Raw genomic sequence first — 16906 nt, forward strand, 5'->3', positions numbered from 1 at the left:
TTTTCATATGCATAAACATAAAAGATGCAAAGGTGTTGGTTGTTTTGTCGTGATTCTTTAATAGATAACTTCAAGGGTCACAATTGCTAAAGTATCATTTAATAATAGGGATAGCAATGAAATGTAATAAAATTGTGAAACATTGGTTGATGATTTTTCAGAGTAGGAAGTGAGGGATCCACTATAGGACACATTTCGATGCGTTGAAGTTCTACGCTATGGTCGAATGCACAGTTTTTCATTTGGTCCATAATGAAGGATCTCTAGAAGTAGTAATGAAAGATTTGTGTATGTTTATTTAATTAGCATGTTGGACATTTATGACATCCTCAGCACCTCAGCCTCTAGCAACCTACTGGCTAAATGCAATGTTAAATGTTCGAGGTATGGTCGGTGTAGTTCGATATAGTACAAGCTTGGACAGACGAGACAGCAATACAAATTTTACACTTGCCATGTTGGCAAATGATCTGAAACAGCTTCTTAAGTCTTCACAGTAAGGGCCTTAAGCATGTCCACTGTGCTATAAAGTTGAAATATCATATTTTAAAAATCTCAGGAAAAAAATCTTTTCTAAAAGAATCAAACCAGCCTGGGTGCTGGCTGATATGTGTTTAGGCTACAGAGTGTAATTAGTGACAGATAATGCTATACAGGAAAATGCGTTGAACTGATGAAATGAAAGAATTTAAATCTTATTTAAAAGAACACATAAAAATGACTTGAGATTGTGATTTGACTGTAGTATTTTTGGATTTTTTTTTTGCCACATTGCCCATCTCTATGCAAGACATTTTTGAGAATGATGTTAATCTTTCAGTACTCACGCAACAAAAAATGGCCTGGTGACAGTATACAGATGCTATTCTGCTGAGTAACTCAGAAAACTGATATTTTAATCAATGATTAAATCACTCATACCTAAGAGGAGGAGCGCACTAACCATTGAACTGCTGGGTGTGGATGGTGCAAACTCAGGGCTAATTATTTTCAGTATAAGTGAGGTGTTTAAAAAATAAGGTCAGAGGTTAATTCTGACTTCATAAAGGCGAGGGAGCAGATAAAAAGTGTGAACAGAGTTAAAATTAGGTTACAGCATTTGTCATGGAACAAGCTGGGTTTAAAATTCCTGGCACATTTTTGGAAATCTGGAAGTTAATGTAAGGATATACAAACTGAGAAACACACTCAAACATTATTGCATATTGATGCTAGTCATGCTAAGCCCCTATAACTGCGAATATAAGATTCTAAATTTAGGCAAAACTGTAAACTTTTGTTGTCTTTGTTTCCTCTTTCACACACACTGTTTGCCTGTTCCCAATTTAAATAATCCACAAAAGCGAGAAGTGAGAATAAAATGATATATGCTGTACTGTCTTCCTGTACTAAAGTCAATAAGGACCGATCAATATCAGTAGATGAGAGCTTTTCAAGAAGTGGAGATTGGAAATTGTATTTTTTTACAATTAAGTTGTATTTTTGGTACTAAGTATGACTAAATAACAAAGCAAACAAAGAGAGTCTCTTTCAGGCTGACTGAGTTGAGGACAACAACTGCAAAGTCCCCAAAGAGAAAACTGAGACTGACTGTCGGGAGATCCTGGAACACACCACATCCCCTGAAGCAGTTGATCATAACACAAATGACAAATAATTGACTCGATGATGGATGATTAGATTGGATTTATGGGTTTAAACAAGGTCAGACATCTCACTTCCACCTGCTAAAGCACAACACAGCTCCAAATGATGCAATCAGAATTATGGTTATGTGCATGATCATTTTCTTATGACGGCCTTGGGAAGGTTGTTAAGGATTTGTGTGATATCCAGTGGGTGTTGGGTTTAACAGCTGAGCCTAGTGGGTCAAAACAGAAGGTCACAGAAACGAGCAGAGGGAGCCATTACTGCTCGGAGGCTTGGAGCTTAGGAAGAGTGCCTTGATCTTTGCTTCTGTGTGCAGGATGATTTTAGTTCATTTTCTTCTCTTTTTTTCACAAAATGTGCAGTAATATATTAGGGGTTGTAAATATTGTTCTTGAATAAATTAAATTATAAATGAAATATTAATGTGAGTGACTCACGACATAAAGGTCAAATATTGTCATAAACATCAGTACATAAAAAGCATAAATATATATCTGAATAATTGAATTTCACTTCTTAACCCTCCTGTTATGTTCGTTTCTGAGGTACAGCAATAATGTTCATGGGTCAATTTGACAGGGGAGTGTTCAATCATGCAATAGTGTGAGAAATAAAAATTCCTCCAAAACATTTTTGTATCTGATTATTAACTAACCAATTCAATCAATATTTGTGCAATGATGTTTTTTTGATTTCTCAGAAATTAAGGATCAATGACGACAACCTACTCATTTCAACTTGACTGCCGGGTCAAACTGACCCAAACAGTATCTATGTGAAAAGTAGACGGAGGGGGGGGGAGTTACAAATGTGTAAAATTAATACATTTTAAATTTATATATAGAGTGCACCTATTAAGACAAATAGAAAAAGTTTCATGCAAAAAAATACTTCCAACTTAAAAAAAAACAACTTTAAAACGGGTCAATTTGACCTGCAACATACCAGGAGGGTTAAGTTATTGTTATCCAGATAACAGTTTTTCATCAGCGGATCAGTGGGGTGACCTAGTCTAAGGTGGTTTATTATATTTTTCAGAACAGAGTCACAAATTGTAGAAAATGTTTTCAATTTTTCAATAGTTTTTTAATTATTAAAAATATTATTGTAGCAATACTTACAAAACATATATGACCTCAAACCCCCATTTATTAGCAATGCAAACTTATACCAGATTAGTTTCTGTAAAGGGCAGTATCCCTCCGTTTTACTACATTTGGTCTCAAGGTCCTTTTCATCAAATCATTGATAGTTATTACTGTGAAGCATGTCAATGTACTCTTCAGAAGCTACAACCATAACAGGAGCAGTTTTTCTGTAATAGTAAGTTGTTTCTTTGCCATTATCAGATTGAGCAGCATGTACAAGAGCTTGATTGACAGTGGGAATGCAGTAGGATGACCGGGAGGGCTCAGTGAGTTCGATTTATTTTTTTTATTTTCTCTCAAATTATCTGGCTCATGTTATACTGTCACAATTTTAACAAATATGTAAAGAATTAACATATTATTCATGAAAATTATATACTGCAGCTGCAAGTACAATCCAAAGTAGGCAAATGCTAGAGGTCACTAAAATACTCATTACTAAATGGATACCTGTTTCAAAAACATCCTGCCTGAGATGCTCACATGGCTGCAAAACTGGCATGTGTAGTTTGTTTTCACAAACACTGACGGTTATGATCGTAATTTCTAAGCAAAACTTCAGAATCAAAATTATTGATAGTAACATATGAATGCAAAATGGTTCTTAAACTTCAGTTTGTTTTTGCATCTTAAATTTTAAGGGAATATCTCCATTTCATTTATTCATAAAGGCAATTTCCTACTGCTGATTTAAAACCTTCCGTCAAACGGTGGTGTTTACCATAAATCCCATTTATCTGATTAGATCAATCATTTGGTCATGAACTCTTCACTTTGCACATATAATGAAGGCCAACCTCCCTCATGTAGGGTATTTTATTTAAGACAAAATGAGGTTTGCAGCGCTGTTTATTTTGTTGTTTGCCCATGGATAATAAATTGCCCACATTTAAAGGTTTCCATCTGCAATACCAATGTAGGAAAATGGGAAAGTTTACTATTTATAGAAGGAAAGTGGTTAACTTTTATATGCACTTTGGTAGCTTTTGCACAGTTTGTCTACTTCATCCTCTATGGCTCGAGGACAGGGGAGCTGTTAACGGTTGAGCCAATAAAACTGTTATTGCTGCTATCTTTAACATGCTGTGAATGAGGAGAGCCTTAAACAAACTACAGACTGTAGTGGAGGAATGATTAACTCCAGTATTTATAATGCAGTGTTAGGCAGTCGACCATATTTTTCCAAATGGTTAAATTTTATTTATGAGACATAAATTTCCTAAATCCATGCCAATGGAAGCACACTACATTTAACAGCGTGGTGTCTGGTCAGTTAAAGGCTTTCTAATGTACCACAGTTTTGTAGCAGTGTTTACTGTTATAGTATGTGAATGTTTTGTTTTTAGATAGGAAACAATAAGTACAGATGTTCTGTGTTTGTAAAAATTAAGGAGTCTCCTCTTGGAAAGAAATTGTTTCACAAAATACCCAAAGCATGAACTTGTCTGATTCAGATTACTTAGAATAAGACTATCATATGCTGTACAGTGCCATATAAAAGTATTTACACTCTTGGAATCTTCAAGTTGCATTAAAACCATAAACTTCAATGTATTTTATCGAGATTTTATGTGATAGACAAATAAAATGGTGTATACTTGCTTCAGGTTCATAAGAATATATATACTTTCAGACTGAGTTAATACTCTCCACTCAAAGTACTATTACATGTTTTGGAAATATGTCTACCAGCTTTGTAAGTCAATCCTGAATTACTTGTCAGTTTTTCTTTGCACAACAGCTCTAGCTCAGTAAATGTAATAGAGAGCGTCTGTAAAGAATAACTCGAGTAGATTTTCTTCTCAGCTCACTCTTTCTCAACTATTTGTTTTCAGCCATGCATTAGATATTATATGCAAGTCAGACATTTTAATTTTGGTCTAATCTAACAATAGTATTTTCCTCCTGTTGTGTCTTCTATATAAGTTGTGGTAAATTGCAAATAGGATTTCTTCAAGAGTTCTTCTTACCACCCATTTTGAGGCCATATTTGTAGAATGCATTGAGTAATAGTTGTCCTCCTGAAAGATTCTCCATCCTGAGCTGTGGATCTAGGCACATCCTTCAGAGTTTCTGTAAGGTCTGTAAAGCTTATGATATTGTTTTATAACCGTGTCCCTCTCACCATGGTCTACATGATTCAAATATTCTCCAACAAATATCTGTGGCATCCAGAAACAGCTGAATTTATGTGAAAGCTAAATTAAACAGAGGTCAAGAATTTAGGTGCCTTCTGATGGCAATTCCTTTGCTTAGGATTATCAGGGAAAACTAAATTAATTACAAATTAAATTTTATTTATTTGTTGAAAATATGTAAAATTATGTATTTGTTTTCCTCCACAATATCAAATAAAACCCCAAGAAATCAAGATTTAACTTAACATTAGTAAGTTATGAGTTATATATTTTGCCTTTTGATGAGGCAAAATGTAAAAAAAGTTCAAAAGTTATGAATGCTTTTAAAAGGCATGGAACCTTTAGCTAATTGTTAGCATTTATTTTCTCTCAATAAAACATGACAGGCAATTATTAATAATTTCATAAACTATCTACCTAATTAATTAAGTCCATTGTTGTTGAGACAAAAGAGTCAAATCCAGATTTGACTGTAGTAGCTTACAGTTGGCTTCTAGACAGGCCTTAGTGGGGCCTGTACATTGTGCTTTTGAGTGTCATATAATGAAATACTCTGTTAGAGACAGCTCATTAATTGTGCTCCATTGCGTACCCTTTATTTATTTTTTGATGAAAATGGCAAATTTATGACCCAAATAAATCAATATGTATTTACGAAACATATGTTGCCAAATTTGGACAAGTGGCAAAGGCCAGCTCCATTAACAAATTGAGAATGCATTCATTCATTACTGTATAGGTTTTGAGAGCATACCCATGCAAATGACAAAGAAATGCAAATGCAAGGCATCATCAAGCAGAGTGCTCTGAAATAGATTGCCATGAGGTTATCATAAGGGCCGCCACAAACAAACAGGTCCACCGGACCATACTGATCTATCAATTCTGCAATCACAATGTCCAATGTCTTAAACATGGGCATACATTACGCCAAAGTATATCTATTTGATTTACTTGTTGATCTAGATCTAGAGAGGTAAGGACCACGTGTTTGCGCTGACAAATTGCATTGGAACTTTTAAGTGAAGATGTAAAATTGCTCCCCGTAATTGCCCCTTAAGACTGTGCCACCAATTATTAATCAATGGGTGTCAAGGGACCCAGACCTCCCCTTTATTTATAGCAATAAATTGCTGAATTATATTCATATTTATTCTAAGTAGGTCTTCATTGTAATTGGCATGTTATTAAGCTGAGGGCTTTTAGTCTGCATCAGAATAATTTAATTAAAAAAAGTGAAATATAGATCTGTCTGGGATAAACAAACAGGCCAGCTGTAATATGACAGAAATGCGGTGAACGGCCTGGTTAAGTAGCTCATTATTTTTGCCCTTCCTTTAGGAAAATGGCTGCTTCAGGAGTGTAGAGGCTGTTTCCATTGTAGCATCCAGGGTTTATGGAAGCACCTCATCAATCCACTTATCCCTGTTCTGTTGGTCGGATAATCTGAGCGTCTGACACTAATGGTGAGGTTGCCTCAAGACTGAGAAAATATACTGAAGAGCCAGCTGAACTCTCTCCTCCGCTCTCTCCTACTCTTGTCCTTAGACTCATATGCACATGCACACAAACACGCACAGGCACGTACACACACAGGGATAAACATGTAGTGCGTACTCCATCCCTTCCTATTTTTTCCAATGTTCAGTCAAGAGGGTAATCCTAAGCTCCTTTACTTATCTCTGGGAGGAATTTTCAGCATTAGTCATGATAAGACACAGGTCCGCGCTGATAAAGAAGAGGGGGAAAGCTCTCCAAAGCTAACTAAGGCAGAGATACTCATGGAATGCAGTGTTTGCAAGAAACCCGCTGCTGTATGAAAGAGATGTTGTTGTTTAAACAGCTATGAAAACCACCGTCAGCTTTCAGCTATTTTTCAAATGTTTATTGACATGGGTCAAAGATGATTAAAATATACAGTACTACACTGACTAAATAAGGTACTATTAATGACTTGTCAAGTTCAATCTAAGACTATTTACATGAAGCACATAAGCAACACATATTCCTTCTGCCACAAAATAACAAATTCATTGTTACTGTTATAACAAGATTAGCTGTATTATTTAATTATAGTTTATTATTCAAGGTACTGTATGTATTTTTTGCCATCCTGTGTTTTATCAAGTAACTCTGGCATGAAAAGGTTGCATTAGCAGTTTATTTAGTCAGACTTGGGTAGAGTTTACAGTTGGCTACTAGACAGACTGCTTGTAGGTTGCCAATAGTCATTTCAAAGCAGTTTTATTCTAATGGGGTTTCATTTAAACTGGAGAAACAGCAGGACTGGGAATTAAAACAGTTTCAAATCTGTATACTTTTAAAACTTGATATACCTTGATATGAGAAAGTGTCTTAAACCTCTGGAATATAGATTTATGGAATCATATTTAAAAAATCATAAAATATCCCAGTGTATAGTAAGTCAGACATGATCTGAGGTCTTTTTTTTTTTTTTTAAGAAAAAGCAAAACAAGTTGCAAGGAAAGTATGTGGACCTTAGCGGTGTAGTTTATTGAAGCAGAAAAGTCAGACATCATGACTCACACTTATTAAACAGTCTCCTGTTTTATAAAACAGTATTGTTTACTTTGGTAAGAGATCGCAATACATTATGCTTCGGAACATAGTGTTAGTGGGGTTTGCAGGTCAAAGTGATTTACACTGCTGGAAGCTTCCTAACGTCTGTGAGGGTAAAGTGGAGCACAGGGAAGAGGTCTTGCACCAAGTAGAGATTTATCATTTTAATGAACTTTTTACAAGTGTCTGGCCTTATCCAGAAACAACAACACAGGTATTCAACCTGTTCTTTGTCAAGCTTTGCTTGGACAACCTCCATTCTTCCTTCAGGAGTAGGTGGTCATTTGTTTATTTTTAACTTTGGCTAATTGGCCAAACCGTCTTCACAATCCTCCAGTTGCAGCAGCCTGACTACAAGACCAAAATGAATTTTGTACCTCAAAAAAAAAAAAAAAAAAAAAAAATACAGCTTTTGACAGATGGCGTGGGTTCAAGTGAAGGTTAGGGGCTTACAAGCATGGAAAAACTAAAACACAGCCCCCCTCTTCACCCCGGATCCTGCATTTAAGAAAGCAGCTCTGTCACATTCATCTTGGAGGCAAACTTGCAAAGCAATTTGTTGAAGGTCAGCAGGATATGTGATAAAAGTGTAGTCTTGTTAAGCATCCATCACAAGCTGATTCGGATTTTGTGCAAAGATGTAGTGACAAAAATACACAAAGGGTTCAGGGTAATGGGTTTAGGCAGGCATATTGGGTTGGGTAATACAGTTAATAGGTCCTTGGATCTGGGGGCTCTTTTAGGCAGATATGAGAAGCATCACCGGCTGTCATATTCTCTGATGAGAGTATGCATTAGAGGAAACTCTATTTAGTAAAAGACAATTCAATTAGGGACTATTCGGGGACCATGGATTATTTCCCCACGGGCATCTGCTCATTCGAGGCAATATTCAGATTTCATTGTGTTTTCAAAGTGGAGAAATGTCAGCGGCTGGCTCCTGCAGAGGTTTGAGGCCCTGTATGGACATTTATATTTTCAACGGTCAAACAAATGAAGACAAAATTTTTTCAATACGGCCCTAATATACAGTAGCAATATCTTATTAGGTGAGAGGGTGAATCCGCCCTTTTGACATAGATATTTTATGGCCTTGGTTCGCATTTATGATGATTTGAAATAAAGCAATGCATTCTATATTTTCTCTTTAAATATGAAAGCAATATATAGAATCCCAAAAATTATTGAGATCTTTATTACTGAAAGAACATTTCCATATTTAGTGGCATTGCTGGTAAAGATATGAAAAAACCTTAAATACATTTTTGTTGGGTTGCAGTAATATAATTTTAAAAATGCATAAAAGCAGATATGATTTGAGAATGTCCATTCAGTGGTGAAAAAGAAAAAAATTCTCTTCTGCCAAAATTGTACAACCTCCTATTTCTAATTGGAAACTACTTGTTCCATATCCTCTAAAATGTGCCCAGTTTGAAGCACACACATTCAGAGAGAGAGTGGTGTTTTATCATTCCTCTTTAGATAATCTTTCTAGATCAGGGGTGGGCAATCCTGGTCCTCGAGGGCCTGTGTCCTGCAAATCTTAGATGTCTCCCTGGTCCAACACACTTGAATCCAATTGCTGAATCACCTCCTAAGTACAGTCAAGTTCTCCAGAGTCCTGCTAATGACCTCATTATTTGACTCAGGTGTGTTGAAGTAGAGACACATCTAAAAGTTGCAGGAGACCGGCCCTCGAGGCCTGGAGTTGCCCATCCCTGTTCTAGATCACCAATAGATCTTCTCCACTGATGTGGTCCAGAACCCATTCCAATACCCAAACGCCATTTTGAACAAGTGTCGCGGAGGTGACAGGGCCTTCCTGCTTCTACATTCTTCTTCCATGTAGTGCCACTATCGATGAACCATGCTTGGTTCCCAAATACATGGAAAGAAGCATCACCTCTAGAAAAAAACAGTGATGATTGGACCTAGCTGAACCAAACATGCTTTGGAATGAGTTTTTTTTTATGTGGAAACACATTACAAGACTCTTTGATCCCTTCATATGTTCTTCAGTTCATCCCACAAGTCTTCTATAGGATTTATATATTGGGCGTGAGACGACCATTTTAGCATCTTAATAATCCATTTGTTTTTGATCATCAAGATGTTAAGAGACCTCTTGAACTTCAATCTCAGTCTTGTCAGATCCAAACACAAGATTTTCCTGTACACGTCCAAGACTTTAGAAATTTGCATGTTTAAATGTCTGTTTTCTTTATTTCACTTCATGATCTGCATGTGTTCATTATGCCTTGTGATAAGCTGAGATGTTCTGGCGTGGAATGGTGGGCTAAAGTTGATCCACCTATATTACACAACTGATACTGATTAAGTGTAAGGCATAGTTGCAGAGTGACTGTTGGAAAGTAGACAGCAAAGACAATAGCAGTGCAATAGAGATTGAGGAGGTAGACATAGCAGATAAATTCATCCTGACTGAACTGTGAAATATTTTTGATCAGCAAATCTTGATTGAGATTATGACATTAATCTCAATCAGATAACATAACACCAAAGAACAAGCTAGACATAATTGGGGGTTTGTTGTGTTTTTATTGCAGACTTATCATCTGAAGAGGTTTTTCATCTTAGCGTGGATAAGACTTTTTTTTCTCCCAAAAACTGGTTGGCATGTAGACAGTGTCTTGTGATTCTTATGGGGACATTGTGATCCCAAGATGTGTATGGTGGAAGGATAAATATGGGTTCTGTCCCAGTCTATTGGCTAAAAGAAATGGACTGCTGTGACACATTTCTATATAGGTCTATATAGAAGGGTAGAAGGGACAAAGTTAGGTTCATAGTTCACTAAGCAGAAGTTTGTATAAACTAATTTAAAAATGTCTCAATTACATTTTTTAAGTTCTAAATTTAACCCTCCTGTTATGTTGCGGGTCAAATTTTAAAAGTAGTTGGAAGTATTTTTTTTTGCATGAAACTTTCTATTTGTCTTAATAGGTGCACTGTACATATAAATTGAATATTTATTCATTTTACATATTTGTACCCCTCCCCCCTCCCCCCCCGATTCTACATTTTACATAGATACTGTTCGGGTCAATTTGACCCGGCAGTCAAGTTGAAGTGCAAAAAACAATAAAAAAATGTTCAATTCTATATGTTTCCTTGCAGCTATGAACCAAAAAATTCATCCAAAACATTTTTGTATCTGACTATTAACTCCAACCATTTCAATCAATATTTGTGCAATGATGTTTTTTTTTTTTTAATTAATCACAAATAAAGGATTAATGATGACAACCTACGCAGTTACTCATTTGGACATAGAAAATGGAATTGACATTTTTTATGTCCACTGAAAAAAACCTAGACACAAAAAAACAATAATTTCCTTGAAATTGATGTTTGGTCAATTTTTTATATTACATTTTGATTTTTTGTTTTTCAATGGTTGATCTTTATTATTGAACTTGAGACACACATACTGTTCAGGGTCAAATTGACCCACTGATTAAAACTAATATAAATAAGTCATGCAGAGAGTATTTATGTTTTCCCCACTTCTGCTGAGTGTCACTCGGTGTGGGTGGAGTTTGCCCACGGGAACAGAAAAGGTTCCCATCAAAAGAGGTATGAACACCTGCTTTCTCGCAGTTTCCTAGTGAAGTAAAGAGAATAGTGAGAAAGTAGGGGTGCATGTGTCGGCATGTATGTGTGATGTGTTTGTGTGTGTGTGGTGAAATGTGGTTTCTGACACTATTGCATGATTAAACACTCCCGGGTAAAATTGACCCACGAACATTATTGCTGTAACACAGAAACTAACATAACAGGAGGGTTAAAGGTGTACCAATAACTGTGCCACTGTTGGCTTTGTTCTTTTTCTTCTCACTGAGTTATCTTTTTTTTTTTTTAAAGATTTAAAAAAACGACAATATGCTGCTGCTATTAAATTCAGATTTATTCTAGGCTTTTTACACATATTTACCAAGATAGCCAACAAACTTGTCTATGTTGTATAAGGACACTATATATTAGACAGATAGAAATAGCAGAACTTCACAAAGTTTCTCACTAACACTGTGATGCAAGGTTTAGCTTTCAGCACTGGAAATGAATTAGCTTATTCCCATGAGTATTTGCGGAAGAGCTGAAGACGCCATGTACACAGTTTACTTTACAAAAATTTATACTTTATGACATGTTGGGGTTTAGTTTACCTCAAATACATATGCTCCATATATCAGGTGTGACTATGCAGTGAAAGATTTATTTTCCATAATCTTGGAAGTGCATTTTTATTGTATACACACATATGCTGCACGTATTATGTATGTCAGTGCTAGAGCGATACACTTGAATGTCAGTACTGCATGTGTCTGTATTGCACACACATGTGTTCCACATATCAACAGAAGTTGAGACTACACCTGTCTCTACATGAAACCAGAAACCAGCGTGCATCCAGGGGCTGTGCAGCAGATTGACAATGCAGCTGGGTCAATGATAGTCATAAATCCAACCTGCTAAGGTTAAGACACACGAAACTGAGATGCCAGCAAATCAATTCACAGTTTGGCAGCGCGACTCATAAAGTGACTTTACAAGCTCATCTTAATCCAATCAGAATGTTTCCTATGTAAATAGAGACTAACAATATTTCACGCAAAGGGAGTTCCTGGGAATGACACTGCACTCTATGATGAGTTACATAAAAAAAACAAACAAATTAAGGCTAAGCATTAGCAAATGTTAATCTGGTTAATTTATGGTGTTCAGTGCATTTAATAGCCCACTATCTTGTTTTGACACATAACTTTCTTTTTATCAAATACCGACAGATTGGGGGCCAGAAACTGTTTCATGGAAAATATTATACTTTCTGGAGTCGCTGCAGTTATGAAGTTGGGAATGAGCTTTTTATAGGGCGAAAATGACAAGCGACTTACCTAGTGGAAGAACTGTTTTAGTTTTTTTTAGGTGTTGTTGTAACTGTGAGACTGTTCCGATAAAATAGCACAGGCATAAATCAGACATAAAGCTGGACATGTTTTAACTACAGAGAATATCACATGTAGAGGTATATCGAATAATAAAAGACATGACATGAGGGCCACCGGGTTTTATAAAGAAATCTAATCAGATCAGATAACTGCTTGAAGAATAGTAAACTTGGTTGCTGACTCCAGCTGACATTCAATATGACCCATGCTGAACCAAAGATAGGAGACTCTGTGATTTAGACAAGAATTAGACAGTTGATTTACAATCACAACCTAAAGACTTGAAACTTGACTTACACTTACACTCTTGGGACTCAAGTCACATGAGATATCTAATGTATTCCGGTTTTAAAGTAAGGTTGTAATGGCAGATTGTTTGAGTAAATTAGTAATATGAGTAATCACTTATGACAAGTTATTATGCTAAGGTTAGTATGTACATTATGGTTCTCTGTGCTTGTTTCTTGACTGTAAGTGCCTATAAAGGGAGTTTAAAAGCTTCCAAGTTAATCTGTTTGTATTTAATGGTGCTATTGAGCAAGCTGTGGTCTGTGGAGAGATGCACATATTTTCCTGTGAAAGGGTGTGTCTGATTTTATAAATCTTGGATTTCAGAAATCAGGGACATTTATGGGCTTCATAGACTATGGTTATTAGTCTCTGATAAAAACATTGACACCTCTGGCATTTTATCCTCTAATCGTTAAGATACCCTCAATACAGACACATTTCCTGTTCTTTGGAATAAATGCACTTTATTTATTTGTTAAAATAAATAAAGTCAAAAAATGTTATTTTTTGACTCGTTTAAAAATCCCACATTTATTGGCACTAACTTAATGGTACTAGTTGACTTAGAACATAATTGCATAGTTATACTGTTATTGTTTCAAAATAATTCACAGCAGCCAAGTGTATTTTTTAGATTGGCCACCGACCAGCTGTGAGGTGTATGATGCTGAAATCTGCTGGCTCATCTGTTCTTAAACTCTCACTGACAACAGGGACCTTATGAAAAGCATACGTGCATATTTGTATTCAGTACAATGGAGATTGATATAAGCACAATATTAATGCTAGCATCTCCACCAACCAGTATTTGTCTTGGTAATGTCCGCATTTATTCACCACCCGTGTCTCTGTATGTGAGCATTAACGAGTCAGAAGAAAACGAGAAACACATTTCACAGTGTCCTATCCTTCTTCTACTGACCACACAGATGTTTATCTTTGTTGAGGCAAAGTTTGACTGAACCTTTTGTCTGGGCAAGTTGGGGAAAGACAGAGAGATAGAGAGAGAAGAAGAGAAGAAGGGGGAAAGAGGACACAACAGCGACCATATGTTCAATGTGACCCTCATTATTCTCAATTAGGGCAGCCATCCATGGAATGGTCTTGCTGATAACAACCCATAACACCTTCAGAGAAGCAGAGCAGAATCTTCCAGTGGCACAATGAATGAAGCAGTGGCAAAATGTTGCTTGGACACCTAAGCATCAGTATGTATGTGTATGTGCCGACTTTTGTTTGTCTTAGGGATTTAGCCAGTGCTCTATGACGTGAGGTGAGTGGGTAAGCCGAGAAGTATGAAAGTCCTCATCTCGTGTCCCAAAAGGACGTCTGGAGAGGTTAGCAATGCAGCCACATTTGGTATCTATATGTATCAACCCATTTTCAACAGTAGACCACTTCCTCTCAGAATGTTCTGGTTCTCCAACATCTGACACAGACCTTGGTAATCCGGATGACATCCGAGCCACCATGACATCATCTGTGTGTCAGGATTTTCCGGACGTCACCACAGATTGCCTTATGCAGAGTTGAAAACCATTACCACTGGGTACAAAGCACCATGACTTAAACCACTACACCAATTAACTGAATAGTTGGATGCTTTGTAAATTTTCTTTTTTTTCTTTTACTGGTGAGCAGCAGTGGTCTGATCAAAAATTACGTCTTGTTCAAGATAAATGAATGGCAACAGTGACTCATGTAGCCACTTTTGACAACCAGGGTAACTTCAAGCATTAAGGCAGATTAGGTACAATGGCAAGGAAAACTCGCAAAACTCAGCGGCGCATCATTTAAAATCCATGGCAGGTTTCTGTATGGACTAATGTTGCGTTCACACCAAAAGAGTTAAGCATGTCAAAAATGCACCCAACGCTTCAAGTTTGGCACGTGTGGACTTTGAAAGCAGACACTTGACATTTTACTCTACACCTAGCGCTTCACGCGACTGGTATACATTAAAAGTCCATGTGGAGGCATTTCGAGGGCGCGTCAGATGCGTCAAAATTGTTCAAGGCATTGTTGGATTCTCTTAACACGACAATTGCTCAAAACACTTCAAACTGTTCAAATTGCACCACGTTAGACAGGCAATACATGCCACAAGGGGCCCTCGACACACCTCCATAAAGATGCACCTGACTAAATATGCATTCAGTGTGAGCGCTCTATCAGATTTGTGGAGAATTTTGAACACACTGCTAAACCTATGTCACAAAGAATTAAGGAAAATTGGGTTCAACCTGGCAGAACATACAAAGATAAACACATAAGCAGCAATAGATGCCTAATATATAGTACCTTGCTAAAATAGTCAATCCTCTTGGTATTTTTTGTGTTTTGCTACATTACAGCCTGCATTTAAATATTTTTTTTTGTATGATTTCTTATTATTTGTTATCTAAGTTGTATATGATTGTTACGACCCAGCTCAGCCAGGGGGAAGGAGAAGTAACATTAAAGAAACCTAGATGTTAAGGTTTATCAGTTTGGAATTTATTGTTTGGGTTTAACAAGATAAAAGGTAAAAAAAAAAAAAAACTACAGTGAAAAGTTAAGGTGTTATAACCTAAAAGAAAAACACTGAATAAAACAATGTCCACAAAACAACCAGAGTTGGAAACCAAAGATCTTAACCAAACAAAGGACCAAAACCTAAGGTTAACAACAAACAACAGAACTGTAGTAGGCCACTATAAGCTTACATACAAAGCCCCCACAGGGACTATCACAGGTAACAAAGATTTGCAAAAGCTCACAAAAAGACAATGCGGTATACAGCAGTCAACAAACACCCAGCAAAGTGGCAAGCTGGCTCAGTAAAGAATCAGCCACACCTTCTCCCAGGAAGTCTTGGGTTTAAAAAGGGAGGCCTCATCAGGGATTGGTGGAGCTGATAATTGGTGAGCCAATCAGCCCTGTAGACCTCAGGGAGTGGCACAGGAGGATTAGGGCTGCAGCCAGTTCCCAATGGAGTTAATTTCATTAGAAAGCTGCAGATATACAGAAAAGAAAGAGACAAAGGAAACGTACAAGGCCACCGGTCGTAACAATGATGCATCTACTCAACATATTCTAAGTTGGTGAAGTGAAATAAGAATTTAGGTGTCACGGGATCTGTCTGTGAACAAATAACTTTTGTGAAAGGTTGCTCTACAATGTACTGAAATTAGGAATGTGAGCAGTTATGCACAATGAAGATTTCTGTTGATTTTTTCCTGTTTTTTGTTTGGTTCATAAGTAAAAGAAAATGAACTGCTCAAAGTTCTAGGCTTGTTCTGCAATTAAATGATGCAAACTAAAATAATCCAATTTCATACCAGGTTGTGAGGTCGCCACACATTAAAAATTACTAATGGGGGTGAATACTTTCATGAGGCACTGGGTATCACTCTATCATGCATTGCATATGCATACATTTCTAACTAAAAGTGCATCTGTTTGCAATAGTTTTTAGGGTCTGTGTATCATAAATAATCTCTCTTTTTTCAGTTTACACCCAAAGTAAATGAGGTTGGTGGCTGAGGTAAATCATCTGTGATTACTTTCCCTGGCATCTTTCCCAAGTGCTTACTGTAATCCAAGGAAGCAGTGACATCACCCTCATTCCTTCTTCCACTGAATTCGAAATGGCTCAGGTGATTAAGTTCCCAATAAGACGATTGGAGTTACTGCAAGGCTGTGGCATTGAGTTGGCTCATTGATTAAATCCAAACAAGAGCCTTCACCACTCTGCAGCAGCAGCACTTCTACTTACAGAAACTACATTCTTTTTGTCTTTAATATTGTCTCTATTGACTGCGTTCTGCCTTTTTGGGATAGGAAATGCACACTTGTGACACGTGACTTGGAAGAGCCTTGATTGCCATTACAGTATCAATCATTGAGCATATCTATAACAGAGCAGTGACGTGCGGTCAGGGGAGGCAGGTGAGGCAGTGCCTCACCAGCCATCATGGAAAGAAAGAAAATATATAATCATAAAGTAATTTAAATTGTTATATTCATCCGGTGGTTTGTACTAAAAAATATTTAATTTTCATGTAGCTTCACCAATTTCGATTTTTATTTGTTCAAAATCGCTGAATTTTCTTATTTTCCCATTCAAATGCTTGGAAGCGATGCCGGT

This window comes from Xiphophorus maculatus, chromosome 3 (genome assembly GCF_002775205.1).
Source record: "Xiphophorus maculatus strain JP 163 A chromosome 3, X_maculatus-5.0-male, whole genome shotgun sequence".
NCBI classification, from domain to species: Eukaryota; Metazoa; Chordata; class Actinopteri; order Cyprinodontiformes; family Poeciliidae; genus Xiphophorus; species Xiphophorus maculatus.